The 21,570-nt window shown below is 42.1% G+C and overlaps 1 protein-coding gene and 1 long non-coding RNA gene across 5 annotated transcripts in view; one reads left to right on the forward strand and one right to left on the reverse strand.

Annotated features, from left to right (window-relative positions):
- LOC128331014 (sodium channel protein type 1 subunit alpha) overlaps positions 1 to 21,570 on the reverse strand; it is a 179,336-nt gene that overhangs the window by 148,752 nt on the left and 9,014 nt on the right. The window lies entirely within an intron of this gene.
- LOC128331099 (uncharacterized) lies at positions 10,376 to 16,040 on the forward strand. The gene is made up of 3 exons (XR_008310272.1): positions 10,376 to 10,407; positions 11,650 to 11,730; positions 14,615 to 16,040. It is a non-coding gene; the product is annotated as an uncharacterized LOC128331099 (long non-coding RNA).

The following is a 21,570-nucleotide window of genomic DNA, read 5'->3' on the forward strand; positions in this document are numbered from 1 at the left end:
CAATCTTTGGCTACAGGTAGCTTGTATTTTTTGCAGATGTTCCAGTGTATCATCCCTGCTACCTTGTCATGCCTTTGTTTGTAGTCAGTCTGTGCAATCTTTTTACAACAGCTGGTTAGGTGGTCCACGGTTTCATCTGCTTCTTTACAAAGGTGGCACTTGCTGTTTGTTGTGGATTTTTCGACTTTGGCTCTTATTGCATTTGTTCTTAGTGCCTGTTCTTGTGCAGCCAGTATTAAACCCTCTGTTTCTTTCTTCAAGTTGCCATTCATAAGCCATTGCCAGGTCTTGGTGATGTCTGATTTTCCACTTATATTGTGCAAATATTGACCATGCAGTGGCTTCTTTTTCCATTTTTCTGCTCGGTTCTTGACTTGTTCTTTCTTGTAGGCCTGCTTTGTTTCATTGGTGTTGAATAGTTTCGCGTTATTGACCATTTTATTGCATCTTCTTCACTGTCCTTGATATATTCTTCAAGGCCTCTTTTCTCCTCCTCTACTGTTTGATGGACTTGCAGCATTCCTCTTCCACCTGAGCTGCGAGGGAGGTATAGCCTATCTACATCACTGCGGGGGTGTAGAGCATGATTGATGGTCATGATTTTCCTGGTCTTATGATCTAGCATCCCTAGCTCTGCCTGGGTCCAGTCTATTATTCCTGTAGTGTATCTGATAACAGGTATAGCCCAGGTGTTTATGGCTTGTATGGTGTTTCTGCCATTGAGTTTGGACTTTAGGATTTTTCTAACTCTCCTGATGTATTCACTTCCAATTTTCCTTTTAACTTCAGTGTGTGCGATGTTATCAGCCTGGAGAATGCCCAAGTATTTGTAATGTTCTTTCTCTTCCAGGTTCTTGATGTTGCTTCCAACGGGCAGTTCTATTCCTTCTGTTTTTGTTATTTTTCCTCTGTTCATTATTAATGCAGCACACTTGTCTAGTCCAAACTTCATTTCTATATCGCTAAGGAATATACAGACAGTATTTAGCAGTGATTCGATTTCTGACTGGGATTTTCCATACAACTTCAGATCATCCATGTACAGCAGATGGTTGATTTTACTTGATGTTTTAGATGTTTGGTATCCGAGGCCTGTTTTGTTTAGTATTTGTGAAAGTGGAGTCATGGCGATTACAAACAACAGAGGGGATAGTGAGTCCCCTTGGAAAATACCTCTTCTAATGCTAACCTGCCCAAGTATCTCGCCATTGATTGTTAACTGTGTACTCCACATGCTCATTGCTTTTTTAATAAATATCTGAATGTTCTTGCTGACACCAGTTGTTTCTAAACATTTTAGTATCCATGTGTGAGGCAATGAGTCGAAGGCCTTCTTGTAGTCAATACATGAAACACTTAGATGTGTTTTTCTTCTCTTGCAATTTTCTAAAATCATTTTGTCAATCAGCAACTGGTCTTTTGTGCCTCTGGTATTCGGGCAATTTCCTTTCTGTTCAACTGGAAGCTGTTTGTTAGTTAATAAGTGTTGCATTACTTCCTCCGCTATTATTCCAGTTAATAATTTGAACATGGTTGGCAGGCAGGTTATCGGTCTATGATTACTTGGAACTGCACCTTTTGCTGGGTCTTTCATGATGAGATGAGTTTTCCCAGTTGTTAGCCATTGTTCAATATCACCTCCTTGCAAAATGTGATTGAACAGTTTTGATAGTTGTTTATGAAGGCTTGTTAGGTGTTTAAGCCAAAAGCTATGCAGTTTATCGTCGCCTGGTGCAGTCCAATTTTTAATTTTCTTTGCTCTTTCACTTATTAATTCTGATGTTATTATTAGATCTTGCATTTGTTGGTTACATTTTTCGACCTCTTTCACCCAGCCCACTTTTTTATTATAGTCTTTTGGATTGTCCCATAATTTCCCCCAGAATCGCACTGTTTCTTCTTTATTTGGTGTTTCTATGTTTCTTGTTTCTCCTTCTATGCTTTGGTAGAAACATCTCTGATGGGATTGGAATTGGAGATTCTGCCTGTGTTGTGTAATTCTGGCTTTGTATCTGCTAATCTTCTTTGACATTGCTGTTATTTGCTGCTTTATTATTTCCAGGACTTCTCTAATTTTCCTTGCATCTAGGTGGTATTTTTGGATCAGATACTGTTTGGTGTTTTCATTCTTCAGCTTCTTGTCTTTCATATCTTTCAATTTACTAGCATCTGATCTAAGCCTGGCGATTTTATTTTCTAATCTAATCTTCCATTTCGGTGATGTACTACTTTCTTTTTTTACAGGTCCACTGATCTTATATCCAAGCTCTTGTGTTGTTGTCGTGGCTGCACTGTACATTAGTTGGTTTGTTTCTTGCAAATTATTGGTTGTTATTTCTGCAAGTGCAGCATTGACATCTTTTAATAGCTGAGCAAGTTGTTTTTTGGCAACTGTTTTAGAGCTGGAAGTCGAACCCTGGTGGTTGTTTGGTTCATGTGCTCAGTTGTGTTTTGTTTTAGTTCTTGTTGCTTTTCTTTTAAATGGCATTTGGGTTTTTGAGGTGAAGGCGAAGGGGAGGTTGCCTGGTTTTGATTTTGGAACAATTCAGCAACAGTGGCATCCTCTATTTCCAACACCTTCTCCACGAGCAACTTCTTCAGTTGGTGGTAATTCTTCTTCCATATCTTGAGCCTGTGTTGCTCTTTGCAATTCTTCCAGCTCAACTCCTGTGAATACTTTATTTCTTATTATGAATCTTCTCTGGTCTTCTAGGCTTTGTTCTGTTATTTCTGTATCTGGATGCTTCTCTTTCCAAATTTGGTACATTCTTTTTAAATAACCTCTTCTAGTTGGACTAGATTTGTAATAGCAGATCATTATTTCCTTGTTGACATTTTTTGTATATTTTTTCCAGTTAAGCGACGTTTCTTCCAGTAACCTTGCAGTCTCCAGTCCTGGTTGCTCAACTGAAGATCCTGAGTCCTGTAGCCCACTTGCCACCAGATGTCCAGGGACTCCAGCACCTGGCGTGGTCCTTGTTGACCCAGGCGAAGACTGATCCGGTATAGATTTATTAAAGTTACATCTCACCATATTGTTGATGGGAGAGGCACTCTTCGTCTGGCTCCTCTGGTGAGACCTGTCCAGTATGGTTGGACCTCTGGCATAGCTGTCACCTTCCTCAGAGCACGCAAGCCCCACAACCACGCCAAGGTAGTGCCTCACTGGGGGATGATGATGATGATATTATTATTATTTTATTATATTTACATTTATATCCCGCTCTTCTTCTAAGGAGCCCAGAGCGGTGTACTACATACTTAAGTTTCTCCTCCTAACAACCCTGTGATGTAGGTTAGGCTGAGAGAGAAATGACTGGCCCAGAGTAACCCAGCAAGTATCATGGCTGAATGGGGATTTGAACTCGGGTCTCCCCGGTCCTAGTCCAGCACTTTAACCATAACACCATGCTGGCTTTTGTTAGCCTTTGTGAAAACACACACACACACACACACACACACACACACACTCACTCTTACTTTATTTAAGACTAAAAAAACACAACCCACTACTGATTGCATGGCTAATACAATATTACAATTCAACCAATGCTTACTTTTCCTTTACATTTTTGAAGTAAGAGTTGATTTTCTTCACTCAATACTGAAGAAAAAGCCAACCTAGTTAATTCTAAGCAAGTCATTATTCTAACTTCAGAAATTCCCTTTGTTCTTTCAAATGAGACTTGTCTGAAGGAAAAAAAAATAGTGCTTGAAATGTCAGGAATATGGGATGGCGGTGGGTGAGGGGAAGAAAGGAAGATTCCATCCCAGCCATGGGTAGTCAAATACCCATTTGAATTTCTGAAGAGTATTTGACTAGCCTCAGATTTGATGACCTGTTAAAATCTGTGTTCCTTGCTTATCTAAAAGAACAGCTGAATCAAAATACTTAAATAAATTTATATTTATATTTAAATAAATTATTTTCACATTTATATTTCATCCTTCTAAGAAGCTTAGAGTGAGTTTATATATGAGTAAGACAGCTATGGGCTTACAATTCACCATAATTCTCCCTATTAGGAGTTCTTTGCTAACGGCAGACTGTTGCCTGTTTTACTATGCTGGAGTGCAAGGTAAGCCAGATAGGCATGAGCACCTCATAGAGACCTTCCATGTTCTAAATGAGGCCATTTTAGTGATCTTTACACCTGCACAGAGGCCTGGACAGAGCTTGAACCAACCCTGCCTACCCTGTGACTGCCGCCACTGGCGACACTCATTATAAGTACTTTCTTACTCCCCTCCCGCCCACGCTATCTTTAGAGAAGCCCTACTGCCTCCACTTTACTGGTAAAGTGGAATCCTCATTGGATTCCCCTTTACAAGTAGAGTTCTGAGCCGGCTCGGTTCGAACTCAGACCCATCGAGTCTGGCTCAAACCAAGTTGGTCACACACCCCTACAAAAAAACCCAACTTCACATATAAACTGATGGGGCCTGAACTGTCAGTGACTGTCCAGGAGAGAGATCTTGGGGTCATGGTGGGCAGCTCATTGAAAGTGTTGCCTCTGTGCGTGGCAGCTGTGAAAAAGGCAAATTCCATATTAGGGATCATTAGGAAGGGGACTGAAAATAAAGATGCAAATATTATAATGCCCTTATACAAATCAATGGTGCAGCCACATTCAGAGTACTGCTTACAGTTCTGGTCACTGTATCTTAAGAAGGATGTTGTAGAACTGGAAAAGGTGCAGAAGAGGGCAACCAAGATGATCAGGGACCTGGAGCACCTTCCTTATGAGGCCAGGCTACAGCGTCTAGGGATATTTACCTTGGAAAAGAGGAAACTACGGGGAGACATGATAGAGGTGTATAAAGTTAGGCATGGAGTAGAGAGCATGGACAGAAAGAAATATTTCTCCCTCTCTCACAATACTAGAACTAGGGGTCATCCCATGAAAATGAAGGTTAGGAAATTTAGGACTGACAAAAGGAAGTACTTCTTCACACAACGCATAATTAATCTATAGAATTCTATGCCACGGTATGTGGTGATGGCCACTAGCTTGGATGGCTTTAAAAGGGGCTTGGACAATTCATGGAGGACAGTTCTATCAATGGCTAGTCTGGTGGCTATAGGCCACCTCCAGCCTCAGAGGCAAGATACCTCTAAATACCAGTTGCAGGAGAGCAACAGCAGGAAAGAGGGCATGCCCTCAGCGTGGCTGTGGGCATCCCAGAGGCATCTGGTGGGCCACTGTGTGAAACAAGATGCTGGACTAGATTGGTCTTTGGCCTGATCCAGCAGGGCTGTTCTTATGTTTTAGGCCCTGCACATGTGGCTGACTACACACTTGATCTGCTCACCAGGATACTGGTGATGTATGTGGAGGCAGAGGCTGTCATGGACAGATCACTTCATAGACTTATGGGCACTGCTAGCTTTTGCAGGTGCTGGGATTAGTTTTTTTTTAATCTGTCCCCAGAACCTGATGGATCATGATGGTGTCCTGATGGCTGATGATTTCCCTGTAGATGATGCTAATACTTCTGGACGGTTTCTAGAATATGGTGATGACATGGGCATAGTTCTTTCCAAATGTTTTCACCCACTAACTAGAGCTCTATGAGCATCCTGGTATATTAGGGAGCTTGAGGTGATAACATAGCAGGAATAACGGCTAGGACACAAGTGGAGAAAGACTTGGGATGAGTCAAGACTTGGGATGAACACTGAACACATTGTTTTGTGCCAACCATGGTGGCAAAGAGGGATTATTTCACCCTACCATTCCATCTGGGCAATACTGCCTGGCAGAGCTGTTTCCAAGCAGTAAGGAGACTTCTTTGCATGGAGTCCCAGGATGGTCTAATCTAAACTCTTGGAAGGTCACTGACTTATTTGCTAAGTACTTCATCAACATCAAATTTCTTGCATGCCCTCCCTTGGATGCCATATTAGTGCATCCCAGGGCAGGATGTTTTGCCACTATTGCTTTGATGAACTGCAGGTTTTGCAGCTTGGAGTGGTGCCCCCTACCATCTGCATCCTCAATTCTTGCCCTTATTGGATAGTAATATCTAGCTAAAGGGAAGTGACTTGTTGGCCACGGGAGGTGGTGAATACCTCATTAAGTGAGAGGATAGTCCTTGTGGCCTTGAAGGAGATAACTCTAAGACAGGTTCTGAAAAAAACCCTTCCAAGACCCAGATAATTGTTCTGGTCACAAATCTTCTTTTTTAGAACAGGGCACTCAAACAGATAGTTGCAGCCCAGTTCCAGACATTCTTGGATGGCAGATCCATTTCAATCAGGCTTTTAGGCTGGTTTGGGACTGAAATTACCTTGGCCACTGTGGTGGAAGTCCTTGGCTGGGAGAGAGACAGGAGAAGTGTGATCCTGTCAACTGTCTCAGTATTTTTTAATACCATAGGCCAGGGCTACACAACTTTGGCCCTCCAGCTGTTGGACTACAACTCCCATCACCCCTGACTACTGGCCACTTTGTGGTTGGGGAAGATGGGACTTGTAACTTTGGAGGGCCAAAGTTGTGCAGCTTTGCCATGGGCCATAGCAGCCTTCTGGATTGCCAGCTGGGATTTGGCAGCACTGTGCTCAGCAGTTACACCTACCCTGTGGGGTGATTCCAGAAGTTGGCACAGGAGATTTTTGCTCTACCCATGGCACATGTGCTGTGGGGAGTCATGGAGTTCTAGTCTGCCTCCTATGCTGTTAACTTTTCCATTTATGTAAAAGTCCTGGATAATCTGGAATTTTGGAGTGAAGGGTTATTGGTGACTCTGCTCTATTTCTCCTTTTCATATAGTCTTGATATAGCAGCAGATGCAAAATGCAGTATCCCCGGTTTTCCCCATTCGGCACAAAGGGGAAAACTGCGTGGACACTGCTTTTGCACCCATGCATTGGCAGCAGCACCCTAGCTCCTTAGGAATCTATTGTAGCATTCCCGCACAGAACCCCACACCTCCCTCCATCTCTGTAATGGCTGATGATCATGTCAGCCATTGTTTTAAACATTGGTATTCAAGCAGTTTTGGTCACCAGTTGGTGGAGGCAAGGTAGAAATCAAATAAAATGGATGGGAAGAGAACGCAGGTTAGGGAATTGTAGCAACCTTGAAAGCCTTTTTCTCCCCATTTTTGGAAACAGAAGCGTTTCAGTAGAGACGGTGGGAGAGTCAACTCGCAAGGGGGTGTGGATGGTAAAACAACCTGGTCTACAAAGCAGCTGGACTGGAATATTTCTATTTAATAAGATCTACTGTCCAGTTCTTCGAGCTAGCAAATATGTTTGAATTATTCTTACCCACCAAAAGGTTTGTTCAGGATTAGGCTGTCAAGAAAGAAGTTTAGGAAGAGATGTGACAAGTACTTAGGTACAAGATGATCAGCTGTGCTGTAATGAACCAATCGAAACAGTCACTAGTGTAGGCCGTGTTGGTTGGCACTATTCAACTTGCAGGAGACAGCCATTCTTGGAAAAATTGCAAATTGGACACAGCATTAACGGAGAATGACTCATTGACTTATTATTCCAATGACATGTTTCCCTGCCACAAAATCTGATGCAATCCTGTATCTTACAACATGAGTGTAACTGAGAAGCGGCACAGCAGGATGGATCTGCCACATTAGCCCTGAGGAAGGAAGCTGCTGTATTGTTAGTCAGTCAATTCGTAGTCCAACATTTGAAATTCTGTAGGGTCAGGTGCATCCATACTCCTAAATTAGTATTCATATGAATGTGCTTTGAATCTGCACAGTAGACTGGTGCAATATCTGTGCTAGGATCTACATCATTTCAAGAGTATTGTGGTACCACACGACATGATTTCAAAGGTACCATTTGTACTTAAATCACTTGTCCTGCAGTCTACTTTTTGTAGTAACTGTAATGCCCACACTGGACCCTCCTAATTTAGGGATACAAGTAGCCTTTTAGGTGTAATCAGCCTGATGCATCTCCTCCTTCTTTAGTTAACACTAGCTGGATTGGCTGGTATCCTGTGGATTGGGGATGTGGGGTGGGGGCTTTACCCTAACCCCCACCCCACCCCAGTCCCAATCCTGCTCCTATTAATTATTGGGAGTGGGGGGAAAGCTCTCATTTAACATCAGTGGGAGAAACTAAAATGCTTATCTGAAAATGAGTTGAGAGAAGGAGGTATGTCCATTGAAAATGAAAGTGGGGAGCAGATGGAGGCAAGATGAGAGATTTTTGGAGGTTGAAGGAAGGAAATCAGAAACAGGGTTAAATCTATCACTGTAGGGAGCATGTCCAAAAATCATGTTCCCTACAGCATGATTGTAGGGGAGGGGACAGAGGCACGTGAGGCAAGAGAATCATGTAAAACACATCAACAGTGATTCCTTTTATTCGGTCAGGGGCTTGAGAGCTACCTTGAAACTATATCAGACTCCTATACAACTTCTACTTTCTATAATTGCAGTATTCCAGATCTCTGTGTGGGAGTCTGTCACCATAGTCCTACTGAACTGCTTCATAAGCACAGGCAGGAGCTGTACTGTCAGAAAGCTGAGAGAGATGTGAAAGTAATAAATTGTATTTTAGTGAACCTGCAATCTTTCACCCTGCAAGAAATGCATTAAAACATCCCCTTCACCTACAAATATTATTTTATAACAAAAGCTATCTGAAGGTAAAATTAAGGGATGTTGTGACATCCGCAGCCAATACACCAATCAACTCCCTCTGTTCACACTTATTTGCATGGGTGAAAAACTGAGCTCTAAGTGGTAATAGTAATTATAAAAAATAGCAGCAATTACAATTCTGATAGAGAAAAAACATTGACAGTCCTAGATAAAGTGGTTTAAAAGAGGGAAGAAAGGTGGAACAAACAAGATGAGCACATGTAATGAAAGTTGTAGCAAGCATTAATTAGCAACAGCTTCTCCTAGTGACTACATACACATACATATTCTTACCATTTGGTTGGCATCCCGTTAACATGGCCAGAGGGATGGATATAGCCAACTAGGACTGAATGGAAGAAAGCACAGGCCCAAAGTAAAGAAACAGATGAGGCAGAGAAGGTATAGCGAGAGGAAGCAGGGACCATGAGAAAGTAAGTGGGGGCGGGGGGCAGGCAAAAGTAGCTGAGGAGGAAGAACAGGGCTGGCCCATCCACTCAGTTACAGCTTCTCCTTATAGACACATTTTCAAACACATTCCCACCATTTAGTATTCACTGAGCTAGTTATTAATGGGGTGTCCATGCTATAGCTAATAAGGTCTTTCACATGATCATTTGAGAGCAATTTTGGTTCCTACCCTGATCCTCACAAATGAGCAGAGCCCCAGTTTGCCTCTGCAAACCTAGCACACACACAAATAAGGCAGTTGGGATACCCATTTTAGAATCCCTCCAAGGATCGAAGGATAATAATGCATTGTGCTCCCAGTAGAGAGGCAGCCCTCACTTGACAGCTCTCCTCTGCTTGGCCCTTCTAGCCACAGCACTCTCTAACATGGCTGGCAGGGACTGTTTAAAACAGTAGTCTCACACGATCAATGACTGAGGAAGGAAAGCTGCTATTTTTGTCTTTCCTTGGTAAAAAGCAAGGTAAAAGGTTGGGCTACCCATGTCTGAACGGGTTGCGTAGACAAGAATCCCATGTCTCACAATCAACCGGAGCTAGCTTAATTACCTCCTACCCTCTAATTCTTGGTTGTGAGAATGAGCTTCAGGTGTATCAAATGCTGTGTTATTTAGATTTCTTCAGGTTTTCTTTCCATTCACTGGTATTTTTACCCCTTAAATTTCAGGTCTCTACTTCTCCAATACCTCTATAGCTCTTTTCTTGTTTTCCCATGAAGTGCAGTACTCTATGAAAGTATAGAATCTCTTCTTAATAAATATTTATAATCTATTTCAAGGTGGATTATGCCACTGAGCTAAACTGATTTTTTTACCATGTTTCTTTTTAGCTTCTTTATTCAGGTATTTAATGTTATCTAAGGAATGTATTAGAAAAATATATCTACATTATTGAGAAGTCACCTAGTTCTTTAGTTTGTGATTGACTGTTGCAGTTTCTCTATATCAGCACAATGTAAGTTCTTATACTATGTAACATCAAAGTGAAATAGTGTAAGTGAATAATAAGTGAAATAGTGTTTTTGCTTGAACCTTAAAGATAATTTTGCAGACACTTGCTATATATTTGTTCACCTTTTGCTTGTCTCATGTTAATTTGCTCAGGACATTAAAATAAGAAGTGCTCTGGTTCAGAGGTGTAACTATAATAGGGCAATGGGAGACAGTTGTCTGGGGCCCACTGCCTTGCCCCCCCCCCGAGGCAAGTCATATGACTGACTCCCCCAGCCATGCACCCGCCCGGGCTTCCTTCAGTTGTATTCATCCTCCAAAATTGATGTGAGTATTAAGACCTGGAGCATATTAAGACATGGAGCATGTGAGTATTAAGACAGAACAGCATGTCTTTCTCTAGTACCAGTAAATGACATGTACATTTTACTCTGCTTTTCGTTTCCACTACTCAGCCTCATTTAAGATTTCTTTACTTCATGAGCTGGGCTTCAGTGAGGGGTGGGGGCCCCATTTTAAAATCTTGTTTCTGGGCCTACTCCAACCTTGCTACGCCCCTGCTCTGATTGTATTCTGTTTTGCCTACAGTGTCCTTTTCTCACATAAGTAATTGTGCATTGCTTTAAAGCTTTATGCCAAGTTCTTTACCCAACTATTCATATTAACAGTTATTAAATCATAGCTATCTTTGGAAGATTTTTGGCCAATTTAAATTGTCGTGAGTGTTTCATGTTAATTGTGCCAAGACAATGAAGAAATGATAAATTTCATCTCAGCTTGCTAGAGATGACTGTTGATTTCACTTCAGCCATGTAAACCAGTATGCCAGTTCTCAATAAGCTGATGAAAGAACATACGCGACAAATTCATTGGCATTTGTAACAGGGAGAGGTGCTCAATGGGAGAAAAGACAATGGCTTGAATCCTAAGATATGTAAATGGGATTTAACAGGGATTTCCTTGTCTCCATTACAGCCCCCTGTGCCACCCAAAAAGCCACTCTTGAGGGTTGGGGGACCCCTAGAATGGGATAGGAAGGGTCATGTCTGTGTAGGTGCTGTAGCAGGAAAGTAGAATCCAGGTACTGTAGTGCCTTCTACTTGTTCAAGAGTACTTTCGGATTCAAGCCAATATTTTAACTGCTATATAAATTAAATTCAGTTTGGAGGAGGCATCAATGGCAATTTTATGAGGGCTAGATAAATAGCATAGGAACATAGGAAGCTGCCACATACTGTGTCAGACCATTGGTCCATCTAGCTCAGTACTGTCTTCACAGACTGGCAGCGGCTTCTCCAAAGTTGCAGGCAGGAGTCTCTCTCAGCCCTATTTTGGAGAAGCCAGGGAGGGAACTTGGAACCTTCTGCTCTTCCCAGAGCGGCTTCATCCCCTGAGGGGAATATCTTGCAGTGCTCACACATCAAGTCTCCCATTCATAAACAACCAGGGCGGACCCTGCTTAGCTATGGGGTCAAGTCATGCTTGCTACCACAAGACCAGCTCTCACTATGGTATGTGTGTGTGTAGTATGTTTTAGGAATATAATATTGCTCAGTACTACAGTAGTAAAGTTGTTGATACTTGTCTTTTAAGTCACATCTGCTTGTAGTTCTAGATCTACTAGAGAATGAAGACTGCCATATTTTCAGCATCTTCTTCATGGTTTGTACTGCCTTCAGCATTGTAAAAGGTAATTAAAACATTCAAAGCAAATGCCTTTAAACAGTGGCCAAGAGTTATCAAGAAAAATATGCAAGAATGCGTATGGGAGACTAGATTGGAATACACTCTGCTACCATGCATTTTAAATATCCCCAAATAGACTTTAGAGTGAGTTCACTTGTTACATTACGCATGTGATAATTTGGGTTCTCACTCATAACCAAAAAGTGCAAACCTCCTTCCACTTATCTTCTCAGTCACAATGGGTCATTGCTTGTTATTGCTTCAAGACAATGTGGAATGGAATGTCTATTGCTTACATGTAGATCTCAGTTTGGTTTTAGGTTCTCCCATTAATTAACATGATAGTAGCTAAGTTCTGTGGTATTGAGCTAATTCAGTTTTAAAATGTGGACCAAATCATTAAAGGTGTCTTAAAGTTATTGTTTATTGGCCTGATTCACACTTATTTTGGCCAAGAAATAAATCACGACATGGGATATTCTGCTGGCCCCTGGGGAGTGTCAGCCCCACTTCCAGGGGGAGCCCTCCACGACCTCTGCAGAATGTCTAGCAAAGTTGTTGGGCTCTTGACAAAGAAATATTGCCCCTCCCCCATGCGCAGAGGAATTGCTTTCTATTCATGTATGAGGATGAGGCTTTGGCGTTGTCAACAGTGGCTGACGTGATGCAGAAAATTGCCCAAAGTAGTCTCATTGAAATGAAAAGGGCATGTTAGGTAATGCTTAACTTATACTTTTAATGTCAGTGGAACTACTTTGGGTAATTTTCCTCATCATGTTAGCCACTATTTGTTATCCTTGGACATGAGCTCGAGTAAGGCATTCTGCAACCACATGTAAGGCATAAAGAAAATGAAAGTAAATGTTGGAGGCCAAGGAAGAGATAATGAGTGATTGGCTAGTGGACATATAATAGAAAATGGACCAAGGAAGTCTGGTTTATCATAAGCTCACAAACAAGTGTTACATAGGCCCTTTTCAGACATCACGTTGCATATATATTCAGGTGTGTATACACATGTACATGTTTTCGTGTGAATGACTGTACGCATTCATCTTAAAAATGAATCTGGGTACAGGATGCAGGATACAGATTGGAAGTGTACTACTGTATGTGTGTCAATGTAGTATGTGAATGAATGTAATGTGAATAACTCTGTGTGTGCCCTGATTTGTATGTGTGTTTCCTGTACACAGATTGTACTTTTGTTGAACATAATGTCTGAATAGGGCTGAATAGAGTTTGGCATCTCAGGCCCTGACAGAGATACAGTTGGCCGGGACTAGAGATGGGGTCTTTTCAGTTGTGGCCCCTCAGTTTTGGAATGCCTTCTTGGAAGAGCTTCACCATGCTCCTCCCTCCCTCAGTGTTTTTAAAAAGCACTCAAAGATGCATCTAATATATATTTAATGCTTTATCTGCTGCTTATAACTGGTAGGTTTTTTTAGTTCTTAGTTTTTAGCTTTTTACTTATAACTTTTAATTTGAAACTTTTAAAATTTGAAACATTTAAATGTGGTTTTAGCTTTGGTCTTTTAACTTGTTTAATTTTATTAATACTTTATTCTTTTATATTGTATCTACTTTATTCATGTTGTGAGCTGCCCTGAGCAGTAGTGTACTGGAGGGGCGGGATATAAATATTTTAAACAAACAAAGAGAAATTTGGGACTAAATGATAGGCATGAAAAAAGCATATTAAGCCTTGTCCTACAGAGAAGGAACATATTGAAATTAATGGAGAGTTGGAAGTGGAGAATATAGGGGAGCTAACAAAGGTCTTGTATTATTTTAAGGACAGTTGGCACAGCATGAGAGGAGATAGGTAGAAAATGGATGAGTGACGGTATAAGCCTTCCAAAGCAAAGATGATGGACCAATGGAACAAACTACAAGATTAGGTTATACAAATGCTGAATGAACTGACTGAGGACAGACCTTAGGGCAGGGCTGCACAACTTTGGCCCTTCTGCAGATGTTGGACTGCAACTCCCATAATCCCTCACTATTGTCTACTGTGGCTGAGGATGATGGGAACTGTAGTCCAAACCAGCTGGAGGGCTGAAGTTGGACAGCTCTGCCTTAGGGGCATGGCTCTCCTGGGAATGAGGAATGGGATGAAATCCAGCTGGCACTAAGTACCAGATAGTCATAGGGGAATCACCAGCCACAGAATGCAAAGGCTTCAAAAACACTTTCCTTGTCTTCAGAGTAAGTACTTTAATTTCAGATGTGTTAACATACAGAGCAGATATTTTCTCCTGCAAATAAAATTGCAGAGCTAATCTACCTTTTCTTTTTCTCAAAGTAGATTCTGAAATGAAATTGTTTATATAATTTTTACCAGAACAGATTCATTGCTAGATTGAGAGGTAACCCTGAAGGTCTACAGATTAAGATTAGTGAACCATCAGAGAAAGTTGGTCTGTGTCCTTAAAACATATGTCCTTTTCCTGTATAAATATGGATTCTTCTGCTTTTCCACCCCCCCAATTCCTTTTTTCACATAGTCCTGTTTAGCCGAGACCATAAATCAAAACCGAAACACGTTTAAAAAACAAACTCAACAGTATTGCTGCCCTCTTTTATGTAACCAAACATGTGACAGAAATAGAAAAGGAGTCTCTTATAGCTTAGAACCAATGGACAAAATAGATTAAGGTGTATGTGTGTTCAAAAACACAATGTGCCCAACAGTTGTTCCTCAGTGCTCCTCATTCATATCCAAAGAGTTGAAACAAGGGACAGTGCACAGTAGATTGGGCCCCATAGGCTCAAACTGTCTCTTTCCACCATTGCAAGAAGAAGGGCTGTTCTACACATTGACTTTTCCCTGTGGCAAGATGCTTCCATATAATGACTCTCTTCCTCTTCCTGCAATGCCTTAGGTGGTCTACCAAGAGGAAACTCTAGATCACATGGAGAGATTATTTGCCAACCATGGATGCCTGCAAGAACATCTGGCACAAGCAAGGAAACTCTCCACACAATCAACAATATCCATAAGACAAGCCATGCTAAATGTTACTGGGGTGAGAAGACTCACTGCATGGGAAGAAGGTTGGCATGGGGGAAAGGTATCATGTAGGTTAGCCCTATTGGGACTTGTGGGAGATTCAACACAATGGTAGCACAGATTTGACAGCAATGAAGTAAGTCACAGTATTTGACTGAGCGAAAAGAAACTGATGTAACCTGCCCGAGAACAGTGCAGCAAACGAAGGCCCGTGGCTTTCCTAAACATCTGCAGGAGTTAAGTGTCACCAGTCTTTACAATGTTCTGCTTCTTTTATATGATGTGCTCATGCATGGACCAGCCATAATCAGTGCTTTCATATTCAAGAGGCAGAGCCACTACCTTTCAGAGGTGAGGGATGCAAAGCATCTGCTGATCCCATAAGGCCAAAATCACACCTGTGAAATCGGCGCCTTTGGACACACGTCTGCAATCATGACCTTAGAGTACCCACCCAAATACTCCAACCAAGATGTCTAGGCTATGAATTCAGCAGCAAAAGTCTCTCATCAGATAAAAGGGGCTATGTATGGGACAGGGGAAGCTCAAGCCAGATGAATTTGAATGAGTGTTCAGCACAAACCTCAAACAATAAGCAGTGGACAAATCAGTTTCGGGAAAGATTCTGAAAAAAGGACTGACTGTTCACCTGGCACATTCTCTACACTGTTTAAAAAAGCCTTTTCAGATTATGAACAGGGTTGCATCTGCAATACAAGCACTAAAAATGTTCTTTATATGAACTAGAGGCTTGTCAGCTGTATATCTCATTACAATACTCCCCCCCCCCCGCGCCTTCTCAAAACAAAAAAGGGGAAAACAATAAACCTTGGAGAAAATCTCACAAATAAACCTTGAAAAGACATTGGGCCTGTGAAATGGGGAGCTTCCATCTGATTCGGGTGAGGACAGCTCTTCACCCCTGCAGTACTAGGCTCTGGCAACACCTCTGCCTTGCTACTCGACTTCAATATAAGTCTCTAGAATATCCTTCACACTAAGGAACAATATGACCTCCAGAAGAAAGGAGAACATTCCTAAATGAGAATCCGGAGCATCTCACCAGTGACAATAACAATAGGCAAATAACCAGAGAAATTGGCAGGCACCCAGAAAATGTAAGGTAAGTGAAACCCGGCTTGCAACAAAATGCTGTGCTGCAAAACCCAGCCTAATTCCAGCCTCTACAAGATTTTAGCAAATCCCCAGCTGAATTCCCTTTTCTACGCTATGCACAGAGTAAGCATCTCCATAAGGTTTTAAAGGAAACTGAATAAAACGAAGTCTCTACAAGAAAATATTCTGTTCTCTTACCTGATAATTAACAAGCATTATAAACATATTGTGCAAAAGAAAAGGATCCAGCAATGACAGTTGTAATATAATGCCATCCAACCCAGTTCCTCTGATTGCCAGTTCCGAAAGATTTCCAAGTATTCAAAACTGCTGCATTTTCATTGGGGGGGAAGAGAGAGGGAGGGAGGGAGAGACCTCTGCAGTATCCTTTCTGCTTCAGCCTCGGCTTCCTGTTCTAAGGCTCACTCTATGGTACCTAATACAAATCAGCAAATAGCTTGAGAAAAAAAAAAGTGGGGGAAAAGAAGGGGGGAAAAAGAACCCATCATTTTAACAGGGCAGCTCCATCTACTGGCCAAATGAATGAATCATACTCAACATGTCAGGTATTTAAAAAGCCTTTTCAGCAGAACAAGCATTTTCATCAAGTCACAATCCAGATATGCTTTTAGAAGTGACCAAACTAGAAGGGGTTAATTAAAACGAGAGCATTTCCTGAATTTTCACATTTGTCTTTTCAGTTATTTTTCTCTTCCATTATTTGAAGCAATACGTTTCACCTTTTGAATGCCCAACTGTATTCAATTGCTCTGCAAGCAAAGTAAACAATTCAAATGGTTTCAGAAGTCACTAAACATGGCTCCTCACTTTAAAAAGGATTTTCCTTCCATATTATTTTATAGAACTCCTTTCTCTATTGCTTTTTACTACATGAAGAGCCCCTTTTCACAATTGGTGAAAAAGGGCTACAGCGTCAGCGGGGAGGAACCCTTAAAAAGCTTACCTCTCCACAGATGATCCGTTCTTGATTGTTGGGTGGATGAATGCCCACCCAGATGATTACTGGCTTCTGCCAGTAGCTCAGAGGGTTGGGGTGCTGGGTCATGTTGCCTTGCATCACCCCACCCTCCCAGAGCTCCCATAATGCACTGTGTGAGTGCACAGTACATTAAAGGGATCCCCCCTCCTCTCCCCAAAACTGGCTGGGAGACCCACAGTTTGCTAGCCCTGGCTGCAAGGAGCCAGGGCTGGCACATGATCAGAAAATGGGGTTAAAAGAGCGCTCACTCTCTTAACACCATTTAAGAGGGCAGCTTCAGAGGCGGGTTTGCCGCTGAGGTGTCGCCGGGATCAGGCACAATCAAGGTGGCCTTGAATAATCATAGAGTTGGAAGGAGCCATGCAGGTCATCTAGTCCAATATTCTACCTGATGCAGGAAATCCCACAGCTATAGCATCCCCACCAGATAGCTGACCAGTCTCTGCTTAAAACCTCCATGGAGGGTGAATCCACCCACTCCTAAGTAATTGGTCCCATTGTTGAACTTCTACCATTAGGAAGTTCCTCCTAATGTTCTACTGAAATCTACCCTCTCATAACTTAGGCCTATTAGATCTACTCCAGTTCTGCTGTTCTGGGACAGCAGTACACACATCTCTGAAAGAATAATGCAGAATGACAGCTTTTTCTGGACTGTTCCACATTTGATTACAGGTGGGAGAATTTGCATATTTGAAAACAACTGCCTGAACCTTGAAAACTGGAACATCAGAGAAAAGAACACAAGACAAGTACTGCTGGATCAGATGAAAAGGTTTTCCGGCCCCCTGCCCAAGTAGTGACTAAGTGTGACCCTGAGGAGACAGGGCCTGCACTAGAGCCAGTACTGGGCACAGACAGCAGTCCAGAGCTTGAAGAAAGCCCAGAACAGGAGCCCCTCATAATATTACTTCTAGAGTCCAAGCCTTCCTGAAACAGCACCTTCTGAACTGAATTCCCTGAAGAGCTGACTCCTCCCACATCATTGCACTCCCTCTTACCTGCAGGCCAACACTGGCAATGGGCTAGGCAGGATGAGAGGAGAAATGCCAGACTCTGGGTCAGAAGGTGCTCATTAAAAAGTCTACTCTCCAGAAAGTCAGGGCCTGGGAGTGTGGGGAGGGATTCTCAGAGCTATTAAAAGCTCAGTCTACGTCTGAGCATGGTCAGAGTAACTGGTCCCATGGAGCTGTCCATGGTGCTGCAACTTGCCTTGCCTTGCCTGGACATCTTCTAGACCTTGTGGGTTGTTGTTCATGGGATGAGACAGGAGATCCATCTTTCCAACATCCTGTTTTTCACAGTGGCCAAACAGATGCTCCTGGGGAGCCCACAGACTGAGCATGAAATCATCAGCACTCCCCTGCTGTTTGTCTCAAATAAATGTTGTTCAGTGGTATACTGTCTCTGAATTTGGAGGTCCCATATAGCCATCAAGACTAATAGCCATTGATATAGCAATCCTTCACAAATGTGTATAATCTTCTTCTAAAGGCATCTAAGCAAGTGGCCATCACTAAACTTGTGGCAGTGGATTCCAAAACTGAATTGTACATTGTGTGAAGGCACAACAAGTTAGCCTAGAATCCCTTTCTCCAATATGATAGTTTTCACTATCTAGACAGACTTTTGATATGGGATCATACAGCTATAGACACCTCACCACCAGTACTGCCTATCATCTGAATGATACAGTCCAGGGAAGACTTGCGATGCAATTCTGCCGAATGTGTAGGTTATTGCTATCTCTAACAACCAGATTTGTTGGCAACAGATTTCCCACTGTTTAAGTAGAGAACCAACAATACTTAAAATACCTTTGGAATTAAATGTTATCAATCATATCCATATCAATTATGTCATGTTATGTATCTATAATCACTTCTCACACTCATACATTTCCAAGTATCCAGAGAGTTATAGTCAGAGGCATATCTAGGGAAAATAGCGCCTAGGGCAAGCATTGAAATTGTGCCCCCTGTCCAAACATCTGACACCCATCTTTCAGATAACTTTACCAGCTGAAAAATACAAGTCTGAAGGTCACATACAAGTCACATATCTGAATATGTGTACAGTGACATTATATATATATATATATATATATATATATATATATATATATATATATATTTACCTGTAGCCCCTTCGGGGGGCTTCCTAAAGGCCGTGGCTGGGGGTCTGCAAAGGTCCCCCCTCCCCCTGCTGGCCTCTATGGCCTCACAGGGACCATTTGAGCATGTGCAGTGGCCATTTTTTAAATTATTATTTTTTTTTTAAATGGCAGCTGAAAACAAAATGGCCACCATGCATGCTCAAGTGGCCTCTGTGAGGCCTGGTATGGCCTAGGGCCTCACAGAGGCCATTTGAGCATGCACGGTGGCCATTTTGTTTTTGGCAGGCTTTTTTAAAAAATTAATTTTAAGAAATGGCGCCCCCTTCAAGTGGCGCCCGGGGCATGTGCCCTGCCTGCCCCACCCTAGATACGCCCCTGGTTATAGTATGTCCCAAATGTGATAGCAAAAAACCTTACAGTAATTCCAAACACAAAGCTTTACAAACACATGACAATGTTACAAAACCTAAATCTGAAAATGCTACACAATAGTTTTGCTTTCTTGTACACACACACACACACACACACACACACACACACACACACACAAGCAGGTGCTTTTGAAAATCCAGGTTTCATCTATACTAGAAGAATAAGTAAGAAGAACAAGAAGAAATAGAAAACTGTAAAGCAAACTCTCTCCTTCTCCTCCCCCACACTACTGTCTCTTGTGGGAAAAGAAAATCCCGTGAGAATTGGAACTCAGCTGTGCTTCCTTTCCTCTCATCCCTTACAGAGGGAAATAAGATGATCAGAAAGGAAGTAGGGCAATGCCAAGATGTGTGTTGTGTTCATTCAAAGTCCTGCCTTGGAGGAGAGGTCTATTGACAGCTACTAGTCAGAGGGCTGTAGGCCACCTCCAGCCTCGGCAGTGGGGTGCCTCTGGGTACCAGTTGCGGGGGAGTAACTGCAGGAGAGAGGGTATGCCCTCAACTCCTCCCTGTGGCTTCCAGTGGCATCTGGTGGGCCACTGTGCGAAACGGGATGCTGGACTAGATGGGCCCTGGGCCTGATCCAGCAGGGCTGTTCTTATGCCTTACTAAGTACAAACAAAAATTGTCAGGAGGAGCCATGATGTCCACTTAAGCTCCCCAGGCACAATCCATATCACAAAGACTTCAGGGCTTACAAGTGAAAGTAAGGCAATGGACAAATCTGTATAAAGACAATGGCAACCTGAGACAACATATTGCTCTTCTAATGTAGACTCGTTAAATTTGACAATCTTGTCCTGATATACAATATATAAATCTATCCAATACTTAAAACGTACCAGAACTGGGAGTTAGACCTAAATGACTAAAATGTGGAACTGCTTAATACTGCACAGTCAATGCTTAGCACATTTTGGGATGAGCTTCCAAGACACAGTCTTTAACTATTTATGTATGACAACAATGCAGCATTTCTAAGTTGGGCTGAGAGCCACATCAGCCATACGGTTATTCATACTCCACCCCCTAATCCAAAGAACACAATGGCCTTTAGAAAAGCAGGGATAATCAACTGTTTAGCCAGGAGATGGGATTAGGGTAGACTTAACCCAGTCTATTTAGTCTCACTTCTGACCCGCTTATGTGGTTTACTGCTCTTTTGGAAGGACTTCATGTGCACAGACTCAGCAGCTGCACCAGCAATACGAAGCATGTGTGGAGCACCTGTTTCCATGTGTAGTCTAGGCAGTTCACAAGTTAGCCCAATTGCACCTCAAATGTTCACATGTCCTCCATCTTGAATTGGGGTTGGATTACATCATCACAAACCACAGTGTTAAGGTGTCCCTGTGTGTCACTCACTACACCTGTACCAAATTTGGTTCAGATTGTTTAGGCAGTCCACAAGTTAGCCATTTTGTGCCTCAAACATTTATGCATCTGCCATATTGAATCAGGGTGGATGAAATCATCACAAACTATGCCATTGTGGTGTCCCTACAGCTGTAGCAAATTTGGTTCAAAACACTTAAGCAGTTCACAAGTTAGCCCACTTGCGCCTCAAACATTTATGTGTCCGCCATCTTGAATCGGGGTGGATATATCACAAACTATGCCATTGAGGTGTCCCTGTCACTACAACTGTACCAAATTTGGTTCAAACTAGTTGGACGGTCCACAAGTTAGCTTTACGTCTCAAATGTTCATGTGCCTGCCATCTTGATTCGGGATTGTTAGACATCATTACAACTATGCCCTTAAGCCATCCCTATGTGTCCTTACAGCTCTAGAAAATTTGGTTCAAATCAGTTAGGTGATTTACAAGTTAGCCCACTTGAGCCTCAAATGTTTACATGTCTGCTATCTTGAACTGAGGTGGATGACATCATCACAAACTATGCCGTTGAGGTGTCTCTATGTGTCCCTACAACTGTACCTGATTTGGTTCATATTGGTCCAGGCATTGTGAAGTTGATGGGGGTGGGGGACACCCCCATGGAATTGCTGGGTGATCTCATATGTTTACTGGAAAGTAGACTGAAAATCCCATAAGTTATCACTGCCCCATAATATTACAATATTAATGTATTTTATTTATTACTTGCCTTTTTAAAATGTAAAAAATTATTTGTGAGAATGAAATTTCATATTTTATTATCTGA

Source organism: Hemicordylus capensis, chromosome 1 (assembly GCF_027244095.1).
Source record: "Hemicordylus capensis ecotype Gifberg chromosome 1, rHemCap1.1.pri, whole genome shotgun sequence".
NCBI classification, from domain to species: domain Eukaryota; kingdom Metazoa; phylum Chordata; class Lepidosauria; order Squamata; family Cordylidae; genus Hemicordylus; species Hemicordylus capensis.